We start from the raw sequence: 24,127 nt of genomic DNA on the forward strand, positions 1-24,127 counted from the left end.
TGAAAATATTCTCTCTGCCTTTCCAGAAGTGCACTGTTTACACAGGCACAAACATTGAGATTTTGCAGTGTACATGCTTGCGTTTTTTGTGCTTTGGGCACAGCTGGTAATGCTGATAGGAGGATGTTTATTGTACAAACACTTGCAGCTTAGAAGGTAGAAATTTGCTGAGAGTGGCACTGGAAGCCCAGCAATTCTCCCTTCAGCGAAGAAGGGAAGTGCCGACGGCTGAGCTGGGCTCGGCAATGTGTGCGTGTGTGGTCACAGCAGGACCGGGGTGCTGAAGTGCTGGCATTGTTATTTGGAATATTTAAATTCATTAAGCCTTTTTTTTCCTAGCAATGTTTTCCAGATATAATTATTTAAAAGTAAACCTGAAATACGCTATTTTGCAGATGCTTGGGAGCCTGTTTTCTTCCTTCGGCCACGGTAGATCTGTTAACATCAGTGACTACAGCTACAAGTTGCTTGTCCAGGTATAGCTTGTCTTTGCTTTTGTGGGATCAAGGCCTGTTTGGTATTTTTTGACCTGATTCTCACAGGATTTCCTTTCGTTTGCTGCACTGTTCTGTATGCCAGTTTCCCTGTAAATGTTATGAGAACTGGCAGTATGGGCCTGATACCAAGGGTAAGGGGCTAATACAGATACATTTCTTTTTATTTTGGAAGCTCTTGCGATCCACACCTCGCTGGCAGGGTGGTGATGATGTTTCACAGAAGAATGCCTTTCTCATAATTTGAATTCAAAGTGCTCTAACGGGGTCCATCCACAGCTCGGGCATGGCAAGCGATGCACCAGGGTCAGGGTCCATCCAGCAGCAGGAGGCAGGGACAGAGATGACGGGGCTGGGGACGTGGCTGCAAGCGTGAGCCTGAAGTCCATCCAGGGACGGGGCTGGAGAACAGCACTGCTGCGGCATCCCTGGAGCAGGGAGTGATGGCCCTGGGGGGACTAAAATGAGGTCCCGTTTCTATTTTTTAAGTGCCAATCCAGTGCTGTAGCCATTCTGCTGTGTTGCTTATTCAGCGTCTCATTTTAGGAGGCCTGAAGGTATGTTGCTGTAGCTGAACGACGCTTCCTCCGCGAGATGCCTGCATTTGCAATATCTGGCTGTTTCGTGTGTGCAGAGCTAGGGACAGAAGTGCTCGAGAGCTGTTACGGTAGCTGAGGGGTTGCTTAGGCTCCCGATCCGTGGCTGTGCTCAGCAGGCTGCTGCAAAGAAGCGTGACGTACGTAGCGTTGTCACGCCGAGGTTTTTTCAGAGGGACGTGGCAGCTTTTGCACCCAGGGCTGTGCAGTCTAAGGGCACATTAAGCCAGAGAGACACTTGATGAGAAGCCAAGATGGTTATTTGCATTACTGATAAGGTGATTAGTGTTCGTGGTTCTCATTAGAGACCTGTGAAAGATTGGGATCAGACAGAAAGGATTTGTGTGTGTGTAATTTATGAGGCCTGCTGGTCAAACCTCTATTCATACTCTTATTTGTATGGACACTCACACATGTATGTATGGAGGAAAAATCAAAATATATGGATACTTCTGACTTACCAAGAAAAGGCTAGTGAAAATCAGTGATTTATGGAAATTTACTTTTATGAAAAAAGATGCATGTAGCAACTTGCAGTAACTTTGCAAGTTACTCCACTTTGTATTCTGGTGGTACATAAACATAGGCTTGATTCTCCACTTTCTTGCCCTTGCTTATCCTTTTCTAACTACAGCACAGTTGCATTGATTTAAGACTGGTCTAGGGTATTGGATAGCCATGTCCAATTATTTTTCTTTTAGCTCACTAGCTTTTTTTTAAAATATTAGTTAGTACCATAGGTGGTAGCAACTCCTAGCTCTGAGGTGTGCTGTGCACTTCGAGTGGCCTGAGCTGCCTGCTGCTTAGCTGTCCCTGCATCGCAGTTCAGGAGCCTCTCTTCTCCATTTTGTTTATAACGCATGGGTCTGAGCAAAAGCCAGCAACTCACTGCTTGCAGAGGGTCTGAAGTCACCGGAGTGATATGCTACATACTCTTGGGATTTATCAGCTTCCCCCTTTTGCAAATCAAGTCAAAGAGGGTAATGTGCAGATCCTGTTTTATTTCAGCATGGGTTGCTTATTCAGTGGAGAGGACATGAGAAACACGTGCAGTCATCTAGGTGGATGAAACCATCTTTGAGTGTTTCAGTAATGTCACACATGACAGAAATACTGAGCTTCTGTGTGAAATAAATGTCTCTTTGAAGAGAGGAAAATCCTTGACAGTACTTTTAAAAGTTATTGTGTTAAATAACTACCTCTATGACCACATTAACATTTTATTTTCCTTTTTTGCCACTTTTCTGATTGCGGGCAAGACATGCAGGCAGGAAGAAAAAAGAAAAAAAAAGTAAGAGAGCAGTTGTTAGTTTGTTTAGGGTTTTGTTTGTTTTACTTCTTTACTGCATCTTTCTTGTCTGCATCTGATCCCTGGCAGTGTTTTGTGACCTCCAGTGGATCCCATCAGTGTTCTCCATTTGGAGCCCCCTGAGCAGGCAGAAACCTACAAGCCAGAGCACTGAAAGCGCTGAACTGCCCAAAAGGAATGCATCTTGTACCAGCTCTTCCTCTTTTCTCCCATGTTGGTGAACACTGGGTGGAATTGTTTAAACCAGCTGAGCTTTACTGCAAAACTAAAAACCAAAACACCACCAAACCATCAACATTTGGAGATGATTACAAAGAGGATTGAGCACTACTATTCCTCCTCAGGATACTCCTGCACTCATTGCTGGCCTTATTTTAATACATTTTTAAAGTTTCTGAAGATCAGTTTCAGCTGAAAAGAGAACTGTGATTTGGTTGTAGTGCACCTAGGAAGTGGGTGTTATTCTCATGTGTCAGGATACGTGCGTTTAGACTCTCCAGAGCTTGAATATTTGTAGAATATTCTTGAAGTGAAAACTGGGAGTCACCTAGGCATTAGCTGAAGAAGAAAACGTCTTAGGCCACTGCAAAAATCACAAATGGAAGAAATACAAGTTGCAGTTCTTTAGTGCTACATAAAAGGAAAGTGCTAAACATATTTCCTTGGTAAGCAAACCAGTTCGTGAACTGTATTGTATTACTTTTTTTGTAAATGTCCCCATTTCATCAGCTCCTGTTCCAAGATAGATTGCTGGCACCTTACTTTTTGCAACCAAAAAGCTAGAAGAAAGAGCTTTGTAGGAGTAGCAATTTCAGGAGATTGCTTGGAATCTCAAACTGCTTATTAGGTTTCTTTGAATTACCTGGTGATGTGTTTAGTACCTGCTATTTTGTTTCAGAAGTGAATAATGTAAATAAATTTGATTAGAATAGTGCTCATACACTTTCCGTCAGTCTTTTGGCTGGATTTTCTAGCTTGGTAAACCACAAAACTCCAGGTATTGGCAAATTCTCTTCTGTGAATGCCTTTCCTGTGAAAAGCTGGTGCAAAATATTTTTGTTCTAGCAAAGGGAAAGACTAGTCAGTGTGCTGCACTTCCCAAATCCGTACAGGTCTCTGTGCCACTTTGAGAACGCATGCACATGATTTAGCCATTCTTTCATCACAGTTCAAGAGTCCCTCTTTCACTGTGCCTTGGTTGCAACTGCATGGCCTGCTTACAGATCTCACACCAGCAGAAGAAAGCAAACGCAGCATCCACTTGCCATACCTGTTAAGAAAGGGTGCTTGGCATCTCAGAGGCACAAATGCCATCTTGCAACCCTTGCTCTCCCCAGGAAAGCTGATGCAAAGCAGCAAGAGCTAGAGAAGCAGGGTCCTGCAGCCCACGCATTGTCAGCTTCTTAGGTCTTAAGAGTGCGGTGGATGTTTGGAAGCGATGAAAATAGATGGCCATGTGCCCAGTGCAAGAAATTATTAACTCCACTGTATTTATTTTTATAGTGAAATTGCATTTTCACATCTCTATGAGAGGTACTTTAGCAGGATACAAACCCAGCAAAGCATTTCTGTTTGTGGACATAGTGACTTTGGCACAGATGTGATGAAACTAGCTAGTCTCTTGATGAAAACACACTGAGCTGGTAATACTGCAGTTTTGCATCTTCTCTAAGGAAATTTGGCAACGCAACTGTGGTGGATGGAGGACGTATTTCTTTACACTGCAGATTGCTGTGCAGGAAAAGATATGTTGGACAGGCATAGCTTTAGCAAAGTTAGGTGACTGTGATTTCAGAGTGAAACATGGAATTAATAACTACCTAGAAAATAGGGTATTATTTGATGGAAATTTGATTTCACTTTTTAGTGACTCAGGAATGTGAACACTTAAGATTTGAGTCATGTTTTTTAAAGGTGTATTAACAGGACTTTCAAAATTATGGGTATGTTTCACTGCATTCAAATTAATATGCATGTAAAAGCTTGACAGCACTAAGTCTGTTTGTGCTTGTGAATTGGGCAGTTAGTGGCTTGGCCACCTGCATTTTGTGTTTGCATGCAAAATAATTTGCATTAGCAGTAGAGCGTTCCATGTCCATATAGTGTGTGTTATAACTAATCTGCACGCAAATAAAGTAGGTCTGGGAAATGTAGGAAGCCATGTAGGTAAGACTAGATTCTTGCTGGAGGCCACTAAATTGTGTCTTGTCTTAAAAACAGAAGGGAAAAAAAAAGACAGAGCGGAGAGGGTGGGGGTTACCTGGTTATTGTAGTTAGGATCCAGTCCACTTCAATCAACGCAGCGTGCTGCTGATGTTAGAGAATTACTCAGGGCTCTGTTTCAACTGGTTGCCAAAATGACTCAGTGTAAGAACTGACAGTGAGGTCATGTGGATTTTTTTTAAAGAACCTGTTGGACTAATTAGGCTATGTTATGTGGCTTAGTATTAGTTAAACATGCCCAGAGTTAATGGTAAGAGTTCAACCTTTAATTTTCTGCTGGAAGCAACTTCCCTTCAAGATTCAGAGATGTACAGAAGTTGTCATTAGAGATTGTAACATATTAAACCCCAAAGCACTGTAGAAATTATGGGGGAAGGAAAGAAGCTGCAGAAAGTAGGAGGGGAATTAATTATATGATAAAGGCCGCACTGAACAACAGGATGGCTTAACACTCAGTGTTGCAGGGAGAAGATCAGTTGTATCAGTGTTTAGTAACTACTTTCACTGAGTTGTTCGTGTGTGTATTATATATATCTATAAAAATTAGTGGCTGCTGTGATTACATATAATGACTTATTATGTAGTTGTTTGAACAAGGCAACAGAGAAAGTAAGACTTCCAGACTCTTACTTCTTTTGCTCATTACAAACATTCAGTTCCTCTCTCTCCAGCTGTGGGCACTCCAAACCTTGCTCGCACGTTATCTGTGTTTGCCTTTGCTTCCTGCTCGCTCTCTGTCCCTACCCACCTCTTGTTCCTGCCCTGGCCTCCAGCTCCCTTAGGGAGTCCTGTGTCTTTTGTCCTGCTGCTTTCTGCATCCTCTCTGTACCCTCCCTAATCTTCAGTAACACAGATGTAAATCAGGCAGATTTTTATTTTCCCCTTAATTTCTGTAGCATATGTAAGTTAGAATTTTTTTTTTTTTAAATTAAGAAAGGGTCTTTGTCCAGTGTTCGTTTCCAGGTACTGTAAATGATGGGTAGAGACTTTAGAAAAAGAGTATTTCTACAAGGAAACTCTGAGTATAAATCTTGCCAAACTTTACATGGCTGAAAAAAATCTTAATCTCTTGACCTGTAATTCCAGAGGGGTAATTTTATTGAGGTTCAGACTCACAGGTTTTATATCATAGAAAATTTGTGTCCACTAAGGAAAAGCCTTCATCTCTTACATACTGTTGACTGTTTAAAGTGCAGAGGCAAAATGCAAGTCTGGAAGTGTGAGGCTGTGTGCCTGTGGGAGGGCTCTGTCTAACAAAACCGAGTCTTTGTACTGCCAGACTGTGGGGCAATGTGGTCAGATTAGCCAGGACATGCAGTGGGGTGTTTTTAGTGATTTTTGCCAATTGCAGGAAGACAGAGGGCTACCTGACTGGTCACAAAGTGTGCTGGGCAAATGCATTTAACCAGCGAAAAGAGTTTGAAGCGATGCTGTATTGTATGCCTGTGGTATCTATGAAAGGGTGTTGGGTGCCTCAAGACCAGCTTTGCTTTTCTGTGACACGTTGACCGTGTGCTGGCAAACGTTATAGGGTGGCAGTGGGAGTCTGTTTGTCCCAGCGTAACGTTCAGCTTGGTGTTCTTCCTCCAGTACAAGACTGGCTTGTTTTTCTGGTTGGATTTTGATGCAGAAAAAGTAAACCCCATCATCAGTGAACCACTGGGTGGGTACAATGTGTATGTCATACATGATGTGTCCCAAGAGCATGACATGCCCAGCTTAGCATTGGTGGCCAGCGCTGAGTCCAGAGCAGTTCTTTCCCTTTCAGCTGTGTCTGGTGTTGGCACAGCCTAAGCTAAACTTAAGCCGCTTGAATACCAGCTTAGCTAACTTGTTGTTCTTTGGGACTATTCGGTCTTCCCAGTCCAGGCAAACGTCACTTCATTCCCCCTCTCCAAAGGCTGTTGTTACTTGCTGGGTTTTTTTTTTTTTACTTCCACCAGGACTAACAACTCTCAGTGGCACCTCCAGTAATGTTTCATTGCCATGCAAAAGGAGGAAAGCACTTTGTCAGCAGCCTACTTCAGGCAGAGAAATTTATATCTGTGAGAAGCATATGTACAGAACAGCAATTACTCAGATCATCAATATTTATACAGCAGATAATAGTCATCATGGACAAGATGAATATTGTCACAACAGCAATAGCTGCTTGGGGGGGGAATGCAAAATATGATTGCCAGGTTTCTTTAAATGGGATAATTATTTAAGTTTCAAGTGATTGGTGAAAATAGCTTAGAGTCTGAATTAAATGTTCAGTGGGAGTTCATCTGCTTCTAGAAAGTAAAGGAAATGCCCCTCCTGTCTACCCTCATGTCACACTGCGAAGGCTGCCTGGGATGTCATCCTTTACATGTGGCTTTTGCTGAAGGCAATGCTGGTGCCAGTCGCTGAATGAGGAATCATAAAAAATAACAACAACAAAAAAATTGAGCAGCTTGTTTTGAAAATGAATTTTTGTTACTTCTGCTGTGGATGGACACATGTTTGTGGTTGAGATGGAGGCACAGTTGCATATGCTTTGATTTTAAAAGTGGTACCCCAGTGCCCGGCAGGTTTTTTACCAGAGCTTTCCAGCATCCCACCTGCCAGCTGATGTGATGCTGGTCACCTTGGTGGTGCCTGGCTGGCCAGGCGACCCAGCCAGTCCCCGTCCCGGCTCCTGCTCGACAGCCGGCTGGAGGGACAGCACAGGCGGTGGCTTCCTGCTTGCACAGGAGATGCAGCTCCTGATTTCTGCAAAGAGAATGACTTCTTCCACCCACCGTTTTTAACCTTTTTATGGTGGTGTGATTATTCAGAGGGCTTCCCTAAACTGGCATGAAAATCTGCTAGGTTGCCCTGTTTTTGAGAAGTATTAAATAAAAAACTACCTGCATGCAAGCTCTTTGCTACAGAAAATTTACTTGCTGACTATTTTCTTCTGCTTGTGAAATGCCTCTGAATAGCTCCATTTTTTCTTTATACTGAGTGGCTCTTCAGATGTGACTGTCTGAATATTTGAACCCCTGCACGCCCTTGACCTCTTTCAGTTGAGGGAGAACAGTGGATGGGAGCGTGCAGCACTTGATGTTCAGCGTTTAGCTCAGTTGGGTTGGCTGTCATTTGCAACGTCAATCACACAGCTCAAAGTTTTCGAAACACCAAAGCAACTCAAGAACTTTTTCAACAGAGTAGATCCACAAAAGACCTTAAGTACTGTGGTATCAGACTTCCAGGCAGAGTATTCTATGGGATGCAGATAACGAGGCTTCTTGTGCAACGCTGGGAGAAAAGTTGGCCCAAGAGTGGGATTTGCAAAAGCTGGCATCCCAAATAAGAAGACACAGGAGCTGGCTACAACAAGAGAGAATCAAGAGGAGGTCTTTTAAGCCGGCAGCCCTCTTTCTGTTCCAGGAAACATGCTGAACTGCTCCTTTTTATTCCTTTCTGGAGTTAGGTACCTTCTGCTGAGATGTAAGCAGTGGAGGAGCTAGCGGTTGCTCTCTCCGAGTTAGGTCTGATGCTCAGCCCGAAGGAAGCTAAGACTGAGCTCCCACCTTTGTCTGGCGGCATTTGATCATGGATCTTTTTCTCTTCATAGGTAAACCCATTAGACTGCCTGGATCCTAGCCCTTCTCCAAATGAATTTTTAATATAAAAGAATTAAACATTCATTGGAGCAGGGACAGGAACCCAGTTCTCTGCCTTCCCCTCATACTCACTTTTCCTTTCTGACCTGAATATTGAATTAAGCACTTCAAAGTGGAATGAGGTCAGCAGGAGGCATTGGTGGAGCTCTGCTGAGCTACTGAAATTGCTGGTACTTAAAACTTCCATCTGGGAGAAGGGAAAAGAATATTATTATTTTGTCAAATTCACCCTCAGTGAATGAAAGTTTCCTTCTGCCGTGAGCATACTCAGGTTCTTGGGTGGCTTCACTGAATATGCCACTGGCATGTGGCTTGGGGAAGTCCCGACCCTGTTGCATGCAGATTAATTTGGACAGAAGGCTTGCTTGAAGCTAAATTTAGGTCAGTTTAGCTCTTCCTGATGCAGGTAAAGCTGAGATGTCCAATAATGGCAGTATTAATACTTCAGGTGCTTGTCCCCAGTGCATAACTCGTAATAGAGATGCTTTCTAAATTGCAGATCACAGACCCAGTATTGCAACTATGCATCTTGAAACTTTTTCTTAAGTAGTACCCCCTAATTTTTTTACTGATGGCAGTGTAATCTTTGCTCAGAACTTAAGCTTGCAGTCAACAGACTTACTTTTGTAGTTACCTTCCCCAGATCCCTTTGAGGCAGCCACTCTTGAGACTGTTGGGGGACTATCTGCAAAAGTGTTAATTCAAATGTTTTCTTCTGCCTGAGGTTCTGCCTTGAGGAAAGGTAAATTTGGAGAGATTGCTGCAATTCATAAGCCAGCCCCTTACATAGGTGAGCCAGCCCTGTGATAGACCCATGCTCGACACATTTATTGCTCCTTCAGTTGTATTGCAGCTCAGAATAGTTTTTTTTCAGAGTAAGGAGAACAAGGGGCCCTTGAAGAGAGCAGTTAATCAGCACTACTGATATTCCAGATTATTGAATTGTGTTGAAATAATGAGTTTTTTCATCAGGCTAGATTGTTTGTACCTAATTCTCTGAATGTTTTTTTCATTGCAGTAACTTGCACGGGGGTCTGGAGGTTTTGAAAGGGATTGCTTCCCCTCACGTTTAATGGGGTATTGTGTTTTGGCTGTCTTGTCCCATTGCTAAGCCCACACCCATTTATATTCTAATTTGAGGATGTTAGCAGCCTGAGGAAATGGGGTGCTTGCAGTATCCTGAAGCTGTGAGCCCCTCTAACTCCGTTTCACTTTAGTGTCAAGCGCTGGGGCACCACTGTGAAGACTGTAGATCAAGGTCTTTCTGTCACCCTGGTGCAACCTAGCTAAAGCATTGAGGGGTTTTGATGAATAAAGGTTTAAAGATCCAGTCCTGTTTAGTAGTTTTCTTTTAAAACTAAAAAGGGGAAGAATTGCGTGGCAAAGGATGGAGTCGGGGATATATTGCTACAAAGCCTCAAGAATGTTCCTGGAGCAGAAAACTCCCTCCTTAGCTTCTGAACAGTAAAAGGGTGAAGCTGTTCGCCTCTTCACTTGGTTTTACAGCAGATTTGAAGATTTGTTCTGCATTGCCTTCTGGAAGTTTTTTCTGCATCCTAATTTTGTCAAAGTTCATTGGTTTATTTTATGGAGGGGAAAAAAAACCCTAGATCTCCTTTCACTGAAAAAACGGGACTGAAGGGTTAGGTTTAGGAATGCTAGCACCATCTCCCATGGGAACTGTAATTAGCATACTTTGTTTCCCCATTCTTCCCTCGGGGCTTGGCTTTATGGCTGGCTTCCATCTCCTCTTTTCATGTTGAGTTGCCATTGTGGTTATGGGAGATGTAATCTAGCTGGGAAACCCAGTCCATGTTGGAGAACGGGAACACGGGTCATCCCATATGTAAGTACCTCAAGCTGGTATAAGCAGCATTTTACAGTTCTGAAAATGGGTTGCCAAATTTCCAGTATGTAGTAGAAAGGTAGGACTTCCCTTAGTACAGGTGACATAGCTGTTCATTTCACTTCATTCATAAGGTGTTCATTTGAAACCCCAAATTTCCATTAAAACTTACTTTTCTCTAATTTGATTTTAAACCAGCATCTTGGCTTAATTTGCAAGCGCAAAATACCGTTTTTTTAGGAGTTTGCCCTGCAGTAAGTAATAAGTGTGATACTAGGATACTGGAATTTGTTGTAAGTTCAAAGTACAGCAAGTAGGAGATGGTGATTTGATTTGCCCGAGGAGACTTCTCTTGCTGGTCTGGCATAAATATTTCTGAAGTGTGGAATGGAGCTAGACTGGGAACAGGAATAAAGTACTCTTCAGACTTCAGATTTTACTTTCTGAAGTAGATTCCCTTCTTAAAATAGAAATCAACAGAAATACTGGAGTTGTGTTGGTTGAACAGACTGATACATAGTCTGTGGAGTGGGAAACGTGTCAGTGTATGAAGTTTAAGCATGCTTACAAGGCAGAAGCTGGTCAGTAATAGCAAATTGGTGTGAATTCAGTGAAGTTGTATTGCTCCCAAATTTGCTTTTAATAAGCAGTGAGCTATTTTTACAGGGACACTGTTGCTACTGTTAGAGTTGGCTAATTAGCAACCCCCCTTCAGAAAAAAACCCTGATGCTGCTGAAAGTCTTCAAGTGTACAGAAACTTGTTCTTTTTATTCTCTCAATTTCACGGTGTCTTCTGCCTTTTGGTTTACAACCTCTTGCAAGCTGCCACTCTCCATGTTTGTGTGACTTCCACAGAAAACACAAGTAATAGCAGTTGAAAGGGAATTTTAAAATAGATCAGGAAATCTAGGGCATGTCAGGATGATTTTGAGGTGGTCTTAAAAATCCAGCAGTTGCCTTTTTTGAAAGCTTTTGCTGAATGTTTTGAGATTTAGCCTCCCTCTTCTTTATCTAAAGGCCGGGAAGAGTGAGGCTTTCCTCTCAAACAGAGCATGTCACATGCATTGGCATTTGGAGGAAGCAGGACTGCTTGTGGGATGACCTGTTCTCCACTGGAAGGATTTCTGGGCAAGTCCGGCCCAAATCTGCTCTTGAGAACAGTTATTGTGAAAGAGACTTCGCCCAGCTCAGTGGAACTGCTTCATATGGAGGGGTCACTGGCACAAAGAAATGCTGGCAGGACTGGATGCAGGCTGGTTTTTGCAGCTTTAAAGAAATGAGGCTTTAAAGAAATTGTTTATCTGCCTGCAAAGTCCTTGTGATTTTTGTTTTAAGCTCATATATAAATTTATAGTTATTTTTGTACGTAAAATAAATGAATTCATACTATCATACTGGTGCTCCTGAACATCCTTGCAAAAGGGCAAGGTAAGCCAGTGAAAAGGATTTTGGTAAGGAAATGTGCATTTTAAGAGGATGTTATGTCCATGTTCAAAAACAGTTTAGGGAAAAAAACTCACATTGACTTCCCTCTCGGAGTCCAGGTCTTCTCTTCTGATGCAACCACATCCTTGACACAAGAAGTTGTGAGCTAGAGGGCTGCTAATGATCTCAGCTTGGTAATGAGGAGTTATTTAAAGAAAGGTTACAATTTTGTGACAAGTTTGCTTTCTTCCTTATGTCCACTTGTTTGGAATCAGCATGACCCAAAAATGAGTGGTGGTGTTTGGTGAAGGGCAATGGAAACATGACCCCAAGACTACAGGAACTTTACTGTTGTAGCCCTTGGAAGAGCTACAGCAAAAACCCCTTCATATTTTGAGGAACCTGACTTATTTTTTCCAATGTTACAGGGTTACATTCCTGTGCTACTCCTTCCTCTGCTGGCTGAAATTCCTCTATGTGGTCCATTGGAGAAACTCTTTATCTTTTTATGTTCATGGGTGGTTATGAAACAAGAACAAAAAAATTAAAGATCATGCACTGGCAATTTAATGAAGTGATAAGAATCTACAATTTTGTTCTTTAATAAGATTATAAAACTGTTTCTTTTTCAAATGAAGAGAGGCACAGAGATGGCTGTAACCTGTACACGTGCAATTTTAAATCAGGATATCATGCTGAGTTGAAATTTTTCAGTTCGCTCCTTTAAAGGTCTCATTTTCTAGCACTTGTGCTCATTTCTTTTGTGTAATTTTAAACAATACACAGTACCATTTTTCCATCAGCAAAGGCCTGTGCATTTCAGTGACCTTTACTGCTTTCTTTAGAGGGGTTATGCAATCAGATGTAAGGGAATGAAAATATTTAATGATTTTTTTTTTCTCCAAAAAGGTCTTATGCCTGTATTCTTACGGTTGTACTACTCACGTTTAAGCACCTGTGTTTTGCACCTGCACACTTATTTTGAGGAGCCTGAAAGTCTACTTGCAAAACCTGAGCTCATTTGTGAAAATCAAGCTAAGAAAAGCATATAGGTGGACAGAATGATTGTTTTTAAGGCAAGAAGCTTTCGTTCTAATGTTCCTTCCCTCTTTGGTCTCCCACCTCCATTAAATATATTTTCTTCTAAATTTAAATTCAGAACTTAGAAAGGGATTGACCCTTTTCATATCTATCAACTAGTCAGTGCCAGAGAATTTGGCATGCCTTTCTGAACCCACTTACAATGCACTTGCCTACATTTTCCTGCTTGGGAACATTAAAGCTCCCGAGAGTCCACACTAATTGCAGTCTCCTCTATCAAGAGAGGTTGCTCATTAGAGAAGGTAGTTTGTTGTACCTAATAGCAAGGACAAAACCGAAGCCTAGGCACCCTTTAGTTCTGCTTCCTGATCAAGTGGGTGGAGTAACAAGGAGAGCATCCATGCATCTGTTCAGGGAGATCCATGGAAACAGGAGATCCAAGTAAGTTCTTACAGCAACAACTGCGCAACTTGCTGACTTGGAAATATTTCTGATGTCTCATGATAATCACCAGACAGTTACATGCTTCATTGCTGCTCAGTGTTAAGATTGGTATGGGTTACAGTTATGCTTCATGACTTGCTTTTCCACAGGTGAATATTTTATGAGCCAAATCCACACTGGGATAGCAACTAGGAAGGCAGAATAAGAAAGAACAGTTACCCCATTCTTTTTTCCATGCCATTAGCCCATCTTTGTGTATTAAAAGATACTTGCTCTAAAAACATGTATTGAGCAAACTTTTGTGCAGTGCATATAGCACATAAACCTTGAGCTGAATCATGCCTCTTTTAGTGGGTAATGTTAGTGAAGCATCAAGAAAAAAGGTATGTGTTTATTGTGTGTGAGGAAATGAGTTTGGAATTCTAGGTATAAATTAATTTCCTAAAACACAATGGATATCATGTGGCATTGATTGTGGACCCTCTTCTGCAAAAAGGGCACATTACTTTGCCTGGTTTTACTTGGTTTGTGTATTGCTCATATCCACAGAGATGACCTTAAACTTTTCCAGTTTTGTGTCTATTTATATTTGGGGTCAATTTGGAGGGGGGGGAGAATGCCAGTGATCCACTGACATATACAGGAAAGGAAAGGAAATTAGTTTCTGACAGATCTTTTCTGCTATTTCTACATGAGCAGATGGATCCCATAGTACAGGTTTGCCTTTAAGGAGAGTTTAAGCAGTAAATACTTATGTGTTTTGCAAGAGGGCTGGTTATTTTCCATGTTTGTATAGCTTTTAGGTAATTCATAAAGACTTCTGATAAAAATGCAGGCTTTTTTTCCACCCAGTTGTATGACCTTCAGTGTTTTACTCTAAACTTTTCTAGAGGAGAATGATGTGGGAATTGCATCTTTGTCACCTAAGCCAATTCATTGCCTCTCTAAATGTTGACTGCTATGCTTGATGCCGAGAGTTGGACAAAACAACTGGCTTCTACAGTTCTTCCTTAAAATTTCATTTTCTAAGAGAATAGCACAATCTTCCTGGGTTTAAGGGTACCTCCTCCTATCTTCCCTACTTTGAACAGTGTTTGAAAGGGCCTCAATTTGAAGACTGAAGGGTCGGGAGGGTTTCCAGCAAGAGCAAAACAAGCGATTGCTCTTACAGTTGGATGAGAGTTGCAAAGACCAGGTGAGCCACAGCTCTTTGAGGTGGATTTATTTCTTCTGGCTGATGAGACTACTAGGCAGAGGCTTTCCTGACAGTCAGGGTTTGATTGGAAGAAGTGCCAGTTTGACTGACTATGCTGCAGGAGGAGTGTGAGTGTTGGGGCAAGGCAGGAGGCTCAGGGGAGGGCGGGAGTCTTCACCGCACCTTGAGGAACCATCTGTGGTGACTCTTCCTAACCACGCAAGTGAACACTGTAGCTGTTCTGTATGGGTAGGTCATAGCTAAAAATAAACAGAAGGGAAACTGGTTTCCTAATCGTTAGGGTATGTTTTTTGTTGGTGGTGCTGTCTTAAAGCAATAAAAACCAGTATTATTTCAGCCATATCCCAGCTTGCTCCTTGTTTGGGGGAGTGGTGGGAGGCAGTAAGACGCTGCCACCTCTCCATGCAGAATGTGGGAAAGAACTCAGCCTGCCCTGCAGGACCTCTCCCCTCAGTCAGAGAGCAAGTAATGAGCTCAGCACTTTGGGTGTGCTGGTACCCTACTCTTAGAAATGACTGCGCAAGCTGCATCTCACCTTGCTGATGCGACCCACTCAGCACCAGGATAATCTTATGGTGCTAAAAGCTGGGACTGGCAGCATTTGTCCCTGCTGTTGGGGAGCGGGAAAGTGGAGACGGCCATCCTAAACCAAACCAAACCTCCTGAAGGGTGCTAAAGCGAGCTAGTGGGACAGCCAAGCAGGACTGGCTTTCTTGTTCCTGCAAGCCCTGGTGCTTAATGCTTTATGTTCTGGAGTGCCACCTGCTGGCACTTGCTCTCTTTGCTCTCTTTTCTAGAGGCAGCTGCTCTAGAAGATGAGAGCTCAGACCAAAGAGCATGGCTGTTAGTAATAATAATAGTACTAATTATTTGTATTGATCACTACATTATTTTTTAAATTGTCATAGCACTTAAGGGCCCTGTTTATTGGCAAAGACCTCACTCTGGCAGGTGTTCTGCAAACTCAGTGTGGAAGAAACTGGCAGAGGCTTTCACTGAAGGAGTGGTTTAAAGAATAGAAAATGATTTTTCCAATTCATGCTGTTATTCTGAAAAATATGAAGTATTTTTTTCTTTATGTCTTGATTTAGTAAAATATTTTGATCATTTCTGTGGTTGGCAAAAAGCGAAAAGCAGTAATCATTAAAGTGAAAGACACCTGACAGTGAAGTGACTGAAGCAAAAGTTAGGAGAACACTGACTCAACTCTAAAAAGTAACAATGATGTCAGTAAACTAAATAATTTTGAAAACATTTTGGCTGGAAAGCAAGGGATGTTGTAGTTTGTGGCACAATGCAAATCTGGGTCCAGAGCTGACATTTTTTTCATCCTAGTTGAGAACTTGTTTTGGCAGTAGAAAAGAGGTATTTTTTGAATCTGTTTTATAACATTGATTTTCTGTCTGTGGGCCAAATCCTCAATGGGCATAAGTCAGTGTGGTTCATTTGGCATTGGTTTGGTTGTGTGCATTGACGTTTTCAGTGTTCAGCGCACCACTCTAAGGTACACATATAATACTATAACAAAAATGGAATAAAGACCTCAGCTGAGTGGAATCTGGGTGAATCCTGCATAGATACATAAAGGTGTGTGCATGCACACTGTGTCTTCTTAGATCATCTCTTCTAATGCAACACTTTCTAGAGTAGCAACACAGATTTTTGGCCTTTTCTCCCTTCTTTTAGCAGTCCCTAAGGCATGTCTTTGGTTCCTAACTGCTATTCTGTGTGATGCTACATGGAATAGAATCATAGAATTGCTTAGATTGGAAAAGGCCTTTAAGATCATCGAGTTCAACCGTAAACCTAACACTGTTGAGTCCACCACTAAACCATGTCCCTAAGTGCCATGTCAACAATGTCTTTTAAATACCTCCAGGGATGGTGACTCAACCACTTCCCTGGGCAGCCTGTTCCAATGCTTGATAACCCTTTTGGTGAAGAAATTTCCTAATATCCAATCTAAACCTCCCCTGCTGCAAGTTGAGGCCATTTTCTCTCATCCTATCACCAGCCACTTGACAGAAGAGACCAGCACCCACCTCACTACAACCCCCTTTCAGGTAGTTGTAGGGAGCGATAAGGTCTCCCCTCAGCCTCCTTTTCTCCAGGATAAACAACCCCAGTTCCCTCAGCCGCTCCTCATAAGACTTGTGCTCTAGACCCTTCACCTGCTTCATTGCCCTTCTTTGAACACGCTCCAGCACCTCAGTGTCTGTCTTGTAGTGAGGGGCCCAAAACTGAACACAGTATTTGAGGTGAACTGCATGTTGGAAGTAAGTGGTGAAGCTTATCTGATATAAGTCTTCAAAAGCAATTTATGATTTTGGGATGCACTCTTGAGACTATTGGGATGAGTGTGAGGTTTTTTAGAAAGCCCTGAATCACCTGCCCTTTCAAAGTAAGATCCTTTAGATCCTCAGCAAGAAACACCTGTAAAAAACAGAAATGGTATCAACGACGTAGTCCTCTTCAGGCTTCAATCGCATCTTGGAATGTGACTTGTCTGTTGAAAATGCCCCATGTTGTGATTCTTTTTTTTTTTTTTAAGCCAACAGCCAAAAAATGCTGAATAACAGTCTTTGAAAACATGCTGCTGTGAAACTATTGCTGATAGTTGGAGTGTATTTATCTCATTTACTTTTGCTAGACTGGGAAAGAAAAAGAAATCATGTTGTATTGATAGACTTGAGCATTCCACATTCAGCAGTAGAGCGATGTAAGGGATACTTCTGGCTGACTCAGTGGCTGACCATGTCAGAAGAAAAATTGCTCCAGAGTCAGTACAAAAAGCTTTGTTTGCCCTTTGTGTTACCTTTTTATAAATTTCTTCTTCTGAAAGAAAATAGTCAAACTGAAGTGAAAGTTGAAATGAGCTGACATTTTGATGGAAATGACCGTTTTTGCCTAAGGAGAAAGTATTTGCTTAATCTGATCTGAAACTGCCAATGAATTTGTTCACCTCAAAACTACGTTTCTTTAGTTAGCTCTAACTCACATGCAGAAATCATGAGACTGGCTTGCAAGACAGAGACTGAAGTTTATGGGTTCTACCTAACTGGGATTTGGGGCTTGAAGTTCATGTTTTCAGGCTTCTCTTCAGAAAAATGGGGCTAGCAGCTTTCTTTTTACTGAGTACTTAGTTGATTGTCCATAATCCTGTGAGCCTAGGACTCACTGTGGCCATATACTATCAGGATTGTGATTAAGTCTTGAGCATAAGCAATATTTTGCTAGTTATGTCTTCTAAGTTTGTTCTGCTGTTACATTGCAAGGACTGCAGAGCTAGGCCCAAAATTAAGAGGTAAAGCAGTTTGCTTCATTTTGGTTGTTTTGCTCTAATGTAGCGTAACACAGTCCTTTCTGAGCATTTGCATTCCTTCATACAGCAAAAACGCTGTATGCTGTTAGTTAAGTGCTGCCAAATGGAGGATATTTTCACACCAGGATGTTTCAAAACCAGCCAGACTTTGACTGGAGTAAGTATGATGGGTGATGTCTGGCCCAAACTTTGAAACTCACTGTAAAGAATGAAATACAACCTGACAAATCTTGGCAGGTCTGATAAACTTCTTGCAGCTACAGAAGGTGAGTGGCTCTAGGAATTGAATACCATCTCTGAAGGAAAGCAACTGTAGATTTCACGTAATACGGGCCAGAACAGTTTATCTTCCTGTGCCTGAGCATTTCAGCAGCCAATTGCCAGTCCCCATCACAGCAGGGCTGCCGGAGCAGAGAGGCTAGCAGCTCTGCAGCTTGGAGCTTAGTCTCCCAGAGCCGTAATTTATCTCAGCCCACTGGAGAAGGTTGTGGTGGTGCTAACCTGAGTTGCTAGCCTGAGTTATGGTTGTTGCCCTAGAGAACACCACATTGCTTAGCTGCAAGACTATTTTTGTCTGCAAATGGTGCTGGTTCATGTGAGGGAGAGACTCGATGCAAATCCCCTCACTCTGTTCTAGGCTTCATCCTAGAAGTCCACCCATGGGAGTCATCTTGTTTCTCTCGTGGGCATGCCTGTGTCCATGGGCATGAAGGAGAGAGCCGAGAGCCTTTCCTGGTGTCAATTTGTTGTCTCACCACTAGTCTGATATTTTCGCTGGTGGTCCTGGGACTTTGAGTCATGATGTGGAGCTGGTTGGGTTAGTTGATGTGCAACCAGCTGGTTTAGTTGCAGCTGTTTTGAGAAGGTTGTGTTGTTTCCTCAGGTTGCACATTTTCAGGATGGCGCAGGGGGAGCGAAGGCATCTGTACTTGGAGACTACCTTGATCTGCCTGTGGCTGCTGACACCGGGTTCTGTATTGATTGTGTTGATGGATAGTGTGTTAAGTATGTAAATGTGCAACTGACCTCAAGAACATGTGTCATCCCATTAACTTCTGTGGCTAATGTCAGGCTGTGCACTTCATGACTTGTATGAACTCTGCTTGTGGAATGTTTATAGTCATGGGTAGAAATGTGTGGTTTGGAAAAGTATTGGAAGAAAATATTTTTCTGGTATAGCCTGCTAAATCTCTTTTGGAGGATTTTACTGATGTAAAGACAGTGAGAGAAATCACAAAAAAGGAAATCATAAATATGTATGCAGTTCAGGCTTGGTCTAACTCTGCTTGTGATCCATATTTGCAGTGAGAGTTGGACTGTTCCCAAGATTCAGGAAGTGTGGGTGGTATTAGTATTACTAGCTGCCGGAAGTGCTACAGGATGAATGATTAGTTTCCAATAAGAAAGGAGCTTTTGGATTGGTTCCAGTTCCTTTTGGTGTAGTCTGCAAACCAGAATGACCAGTGCTGTGACCTGGTGTGGCTGTAGCACTTATCAGAGACCAAAAATGCATGAAGATCACAATTTGTCTGCATTAGGAAATGACATAGCAGTTGACCTTGAGGAAGCATATTAGTTGGCTATCTTCTGCTCTCTTGTGACGATAAGCTCTTGGAACTGGTTCTATCTATGTTAGGACATCTGTTACACCTTTTCTTTTGATAAATAAGGGGCTTGACTCTTTTGTGCTGCCCACTTAGCAGATTTCAGGAGAAAGGTAAAAAGATGAAAAAAGCTCCCCCTGCCCCATCTAATCTCCTTCAAACCTTATTCTACTTCTTTGTGTATGAAAGAAGAGAATTTCCATATTGTTGTGTGGCTTCTAATAAAATATTTTCCAATTTCTTAATCCAATCTATTTCAATGTAAAAAGGATGTATTATTTTGATTCCCCTGGGTCTGTTGTGCTTTTTTTCCCTTTGTCTGAAGCAAAACAAGAAACAACCCCTTCCCACATGCAAACAAAACAAACCCCAAACCATCCCAGCCCTTGAAAGCAGGCGTGCCTGTGAAGGTAGCTGTTCAGTGATGTGGGTCGCAGAATCACGTCCTCAGGAAGCTGTGCTGGGTGAATGCAGAGAGCGCAGGGCATGTTAAGCAGGCCGGGGTGTATAAGGCGGGAGTGCAGAGCAGAGTTGCAACAATTAAAACTCTCATTTGAAGGACTTCTGTTTCCTGAGGTAAGTGTGAAATTGAGTTTTCAGTTTTTGCGTTGTATAGGCAGTGTATGAACGTGTGAGTATTGATTCCTTTCTCTCTTTGTCTGTTTGGGCCCATAGGCAGGTAGATTTTGACTTAGTTTTCTGAAAACCCACTCAATGACCTCAAGAGAGCTGTAGCACTCTCTCCTGTAATTATAGACTGGTGTCTTAATACACTAATTCAAGCTGATTCCCACTCAATCACCTGCTGACCTGTATCAGTGAGAAACATCTGCATTTGAGCTTTATTTAAAATTACTTCCTTTTTTTGAATAGTGTATTTTGTAAGTCTAATTCCAAATCCTCAGGGGAGGAAAGGAAGATCTTTTAATTAAGTTTCTCTTCAGGTATCAGGCAAATTCTATCAATGGCAGATGAAGCATAAAGCTCTAATGGGAGAGCAAAATTTGTCATTTAAGTGATCAGGTGCTTCATGCTTCTCTCTCTCAGCATTTTGAATGCCACAGAATTCTGTCATGTTGCCATAAATGAAAATCTCTTAGAAAGAATATGTTGCATTGCATTTAAAAGCTGTTACTGAGAGCGAGTTTAACACCCATAGCTACTCCTGTTAAGGTTGTGGGATTTTGGCCTTGGTGACTTGTGACCTCACTTAAAGTTAGGGAAGCAACTTCTAAATCTGTCTGCCAGCGACCTAACCACCTGCTCCTTATGTCCTGGTGATAAATAACTACTGGTGCTGCTTTTATTCAGGGGTGAGGGGTAGTTTCCTTTTCACGGTCCGCCTCCTACTCCCATTCCTCTTGATGTAAGTTTGAATGGCAAATGGCACTCGCACTTGGTAGTGGAAAAACCTGGCTTTCAATTCCTCTCACCCTGGGGTTTAGGAGTGAGTCAGGCATAATTAAGAGCAGCCAACAAAACTGAAGAAGTGCTAATGGCCCTGCAAGTGTTGTGCTCAGAGTGGGCTGTAAAAATGAGCACCATCCCTTGGGATGCTTTGAATGCTGGAGATATTGTTCATTTGCAAATTAGGGGGAACCTTTTAATATCCTGTGCTGGGAAATTTTCAGATTTGGGATGTCTTAGGACCACAGTCAGGTCTGTCATCCTGTCAGTGCACCCCTCATGCAGGAAGAGAAATGCTAGAACTTGAGGACAGCAGAAGTGGTGAGGAGTACCTCCACACTCCTTCTAGCAGGGCAGAGCTGCACCTGAGGGACCCCTGCTCTGCCAGGCTGGAGGGAGCCTGGGAGATTTAGGGAACCGTAGCTCTGGGGCAGCTTGACAAGCGACCTTGTCAAAAACCTGCAGACGTGTCGGAGTTGGGCTGGTGAGGAGCAGGTCAGGCTCCCACCGCCTGGGCTCCAGGACCACCTTCATGGAGGGCCGCCGAGGGGCTGGGTGGGCAGGAAAGCTGTCTGCTTTCTGTCTTTGCCTGTCTGAAATGGGCATATTTCTGGGAATATTTTGATTTCAGATAGTGTTTCACACTGGTAAAGCACCTTGCACGAAACTGTCTGATGAGTGTAGCTGTACTGTTTTGACTCAGCAGTAAGAAACTGTACTGGTCGTTTGCTGACCTGGCATGTTGCAGGTGATTAGTAGTGTTTGCTGTTGGAACAAAGTGCAGCTTATCCTGGTCATATTTGACCAAAATAAGGTCTTTGGAGCCAGGGAATGTGGACGTGTCAAAGTTTGCAGATAAAAGGAGGGAGCAGCACAGCTGGCGACATGAGTTGGAACAATGAGCAGCATGTGAGTCTCCCTCTGCTTTCTATAAACACCAAAGGTTGTTTTCATCTGATCTGTTTTTGCTCCGAAACCGTAAACTTCTACATTTAGTTACGTTCCTGTGGGTGACCTTTCTGCCTCTGTCTCCTGTTGCGAGGGCTGGCTGGTGACAATTTCTAAGGTAAATGCTGTGGGATGGTACCTTGCAACTAGGCGCCTTTTTCATGATCCACCTCCGATTGCTCAGCTGCCAGAGAGGCAGGACAACTGCTGTCCTGTTTGATCTGCGCTGTTGAGATCATCCAGAGCAGATTCTCTCTCCATCAGCACGGATCCCCTGGTGTTGGTTCATAGGATGTTGTAGACTCATATATCATGGTTTCATTCAGCTTAATTTTTTGTGGCTTTATGCATCTGGGAGTGTGTACACCTGATTCTCATCTTGGTAAGGGCTGGACTAAAGCTAAAGGAACAGTGCCAGCTTGCACTGGCTAAGGATTTGGCCAAATTAAAACACTTTTGTTCTGCAATATTTCTGTGCAATTGTGAATAACTAAATGGAAAGGATGATGGGTGTAGGCTGCTTGGCTTAGAGGAAGGTGCCTGGAAAATAGGTAATTCTGGACAGAAGAATGGATTAATGTTGCCATCTTATTGTTAGCTTTATGTCCCTTAAAATGCCTGTAGTCTCTCAGTTGTAATCTACGTGGTGGATGAACTGTGACCGTGGCGATACTTTAACTTCTGGATCACAGGCTTTCATGATTTTCATGGTCTGTGGAAAAGCTAGTATGTCCAATGAAAGCCACAAAAAATCTCAGGTATACCATGAAGATGCTGCCAGCTGGAAGAGATGGGGATAAACGGGTGGTTTTCTGAGCTTTGTTGATTCTCTGTTGCAAAAAAGAATCTGTCCAGAATCTGTCATCTCTGCTCAGTGGCTCATGAGGTGAGAAGTGGAGCTGTGATGAAGTTGTCCAGGAGCTTTGAGGCAATCTGGGTGGTGCTTGCATGACCTTGGACCAACTGCTTCGTCTCTCAGCACTTCTTTTTTTAGATGATGAAAGGATATAATGATGATAATACTTCTCTCTTAACAAGGGTGTTGTGATGAATAAATTAATTAATCGTTGTGCTGTTCTTAGTTACTATGGTAATTAGTGCTACAGAACAGCCTAAAAATAAATAGGATCATTTAGTGAAGGATATTCAGGGGAAATCAGGTAGTACGTCCTGGGCATTTGCAACAGCCCCAATGTATTTTGTCCAAACATGAATGTGTTGAAACATAAACAAATGCTGAATTTTGTAGCAGAAATCCTTCCAAATATTAAACATGTTCCTTCCTCCTCACTATGAGTTTGAAGTGACTCTAGCACACGTTTCCATCTGTATCTGTGGGCAGATGATTCTTGCAATTAGTTCCCCTATTGAGAACAGCACTTCCCCCTCCCCCCATCTCTTTCCAGCCTAAGGGCACCTGAAATGAATGGATCTTTCTTCATCATAAATCATACATACTCAGTAATACTGTCAAAGAATTCTTAATGTGTTTGGGGAGTTTACGTAATGAACCTTCCCTGAGAAAGGTGAAGTATCGTCAATGCACTGCCTTGCTGAAAGTCTGTTATTAACCTTGCCATATAGCAAGTAGAGCATGCCTAAATATGTGCATAAGTCTGTGCAAAGTTTTTGAGGCTTTCTTTCAGTGATCAGCTAACTACATCAGCATGCCCCGAAGCCAGTCTTTAAAAATGTGATGTGATGTTTAATCTTCTGTGAATTGTATTAGATTCCACAGGCATCATTAAAGTATATTTTTGGGGCTTTCAAGTTAATATAATTCTGGGCCCTAATAAGTTAAGTATGTGTGAAGATAGTTCTGAGTTCTCCAGTGGAGGGAGCACCCCCTCAAGGCTGTGGTTTCCATTGCTTACTGGGGCTGGCCTTGCGTAGAAAAAATAGGCAAGGATTTGCCATTACTCTGTTCTCTGACTTGTTGCCCAACTCTGGTCATGGATGTTCAATGACTTTCTTTGCACTGGGTTCCAAAAATAGCTGTCTTTTCTGACCTGGCCAGTTGGGGACCACTTTATAATAGGGTTTGTGCAGAGCTTTCTCTGCAGCAAACCTGTGCGTTCTTCTTTCTCTCACTGTCTGTAGCTGTGCTATACTAGCTGCAGCAACCTTCATCTGTTCACCTGCTGCAGCACCTCCCTACGTTGTGCTGGGAAGCTACAAATTGCAAGAGAGCAGCAAATGCCCCTTCTCCCTTCTCGGGGAGTAGGAAGCTGATGCCTTCGCACTCCTGACCTCCTGCTCACCCAAAAAAAAAGAGAGCTTGGGGCTCTGCTGTGACCTCCGACAGGGTACTGGCAGAACAGATAGCGTGACTGACAAACAGCTGAAATACCTGTTCTATTCTCCAGACTTTTATTGCGTGAGTCACACGATCATGTCTGAAATCTTAAAAACTCTTGGCTTGTGCAGAGGATAGCCCAAATCTGCAAGGAGGACCTTTGTGCCATGCTCTTGGCCACCCAGCTGTACTTTGATCTTCTGCTACAAGGGTCGTCAGTGTTGCAGGTTCTTCCCTGCGTCTCTCTAACTGCTTGTGAATCTCATCTCGCTGGCTAGCGGCAGCCCTGTGGATGTTGGGCAGACCCACAGCAAGAAGAGCGT

General features: G+C 42.7%; 1 protein-coding gene across 4 annotated transcripts in view; it reads left to right on the forward strand.

Annotated features, from left to right (window-relative positions):
• The window catches only part of RNF152 (ring finger protein 152), a 46,342-nt gene that overhangs the window by 12,414 nt on the left and 9,801 nt on the right, over positions 1 to 24,127 (forward strand). The window contains exon 2 of one of the 4 annotated variants that reach the window (XM_075052298.1): positions 396 to 476. The exons of the other annotated variants lie outside the window; for them this stretch is intronic. The gene's annotated coding sequence lies outside the window, so the exon portion shown is untranslated. The remainder of the gene's footprint in view (positions 1 to 395; positions 477 to 24,127) is intronic. 4 annotated transcript variants of the gene reach the window in all.

The sequence above is a fragment of the Buteo buteo genome, chromosome 20 (genome assembly GCF_964188355.1).
Source record: "Buteo buteo chromosome 20, bButBut1.hap1.1, whole genome shotgun sequence".
NCBI classification, from domain to species: domain Eukaryota; kingdom Metazoa; phylum Chordata; class Aves; order Accipitriformes; family Accipitridae; genus Buteo; species Buteo buteo.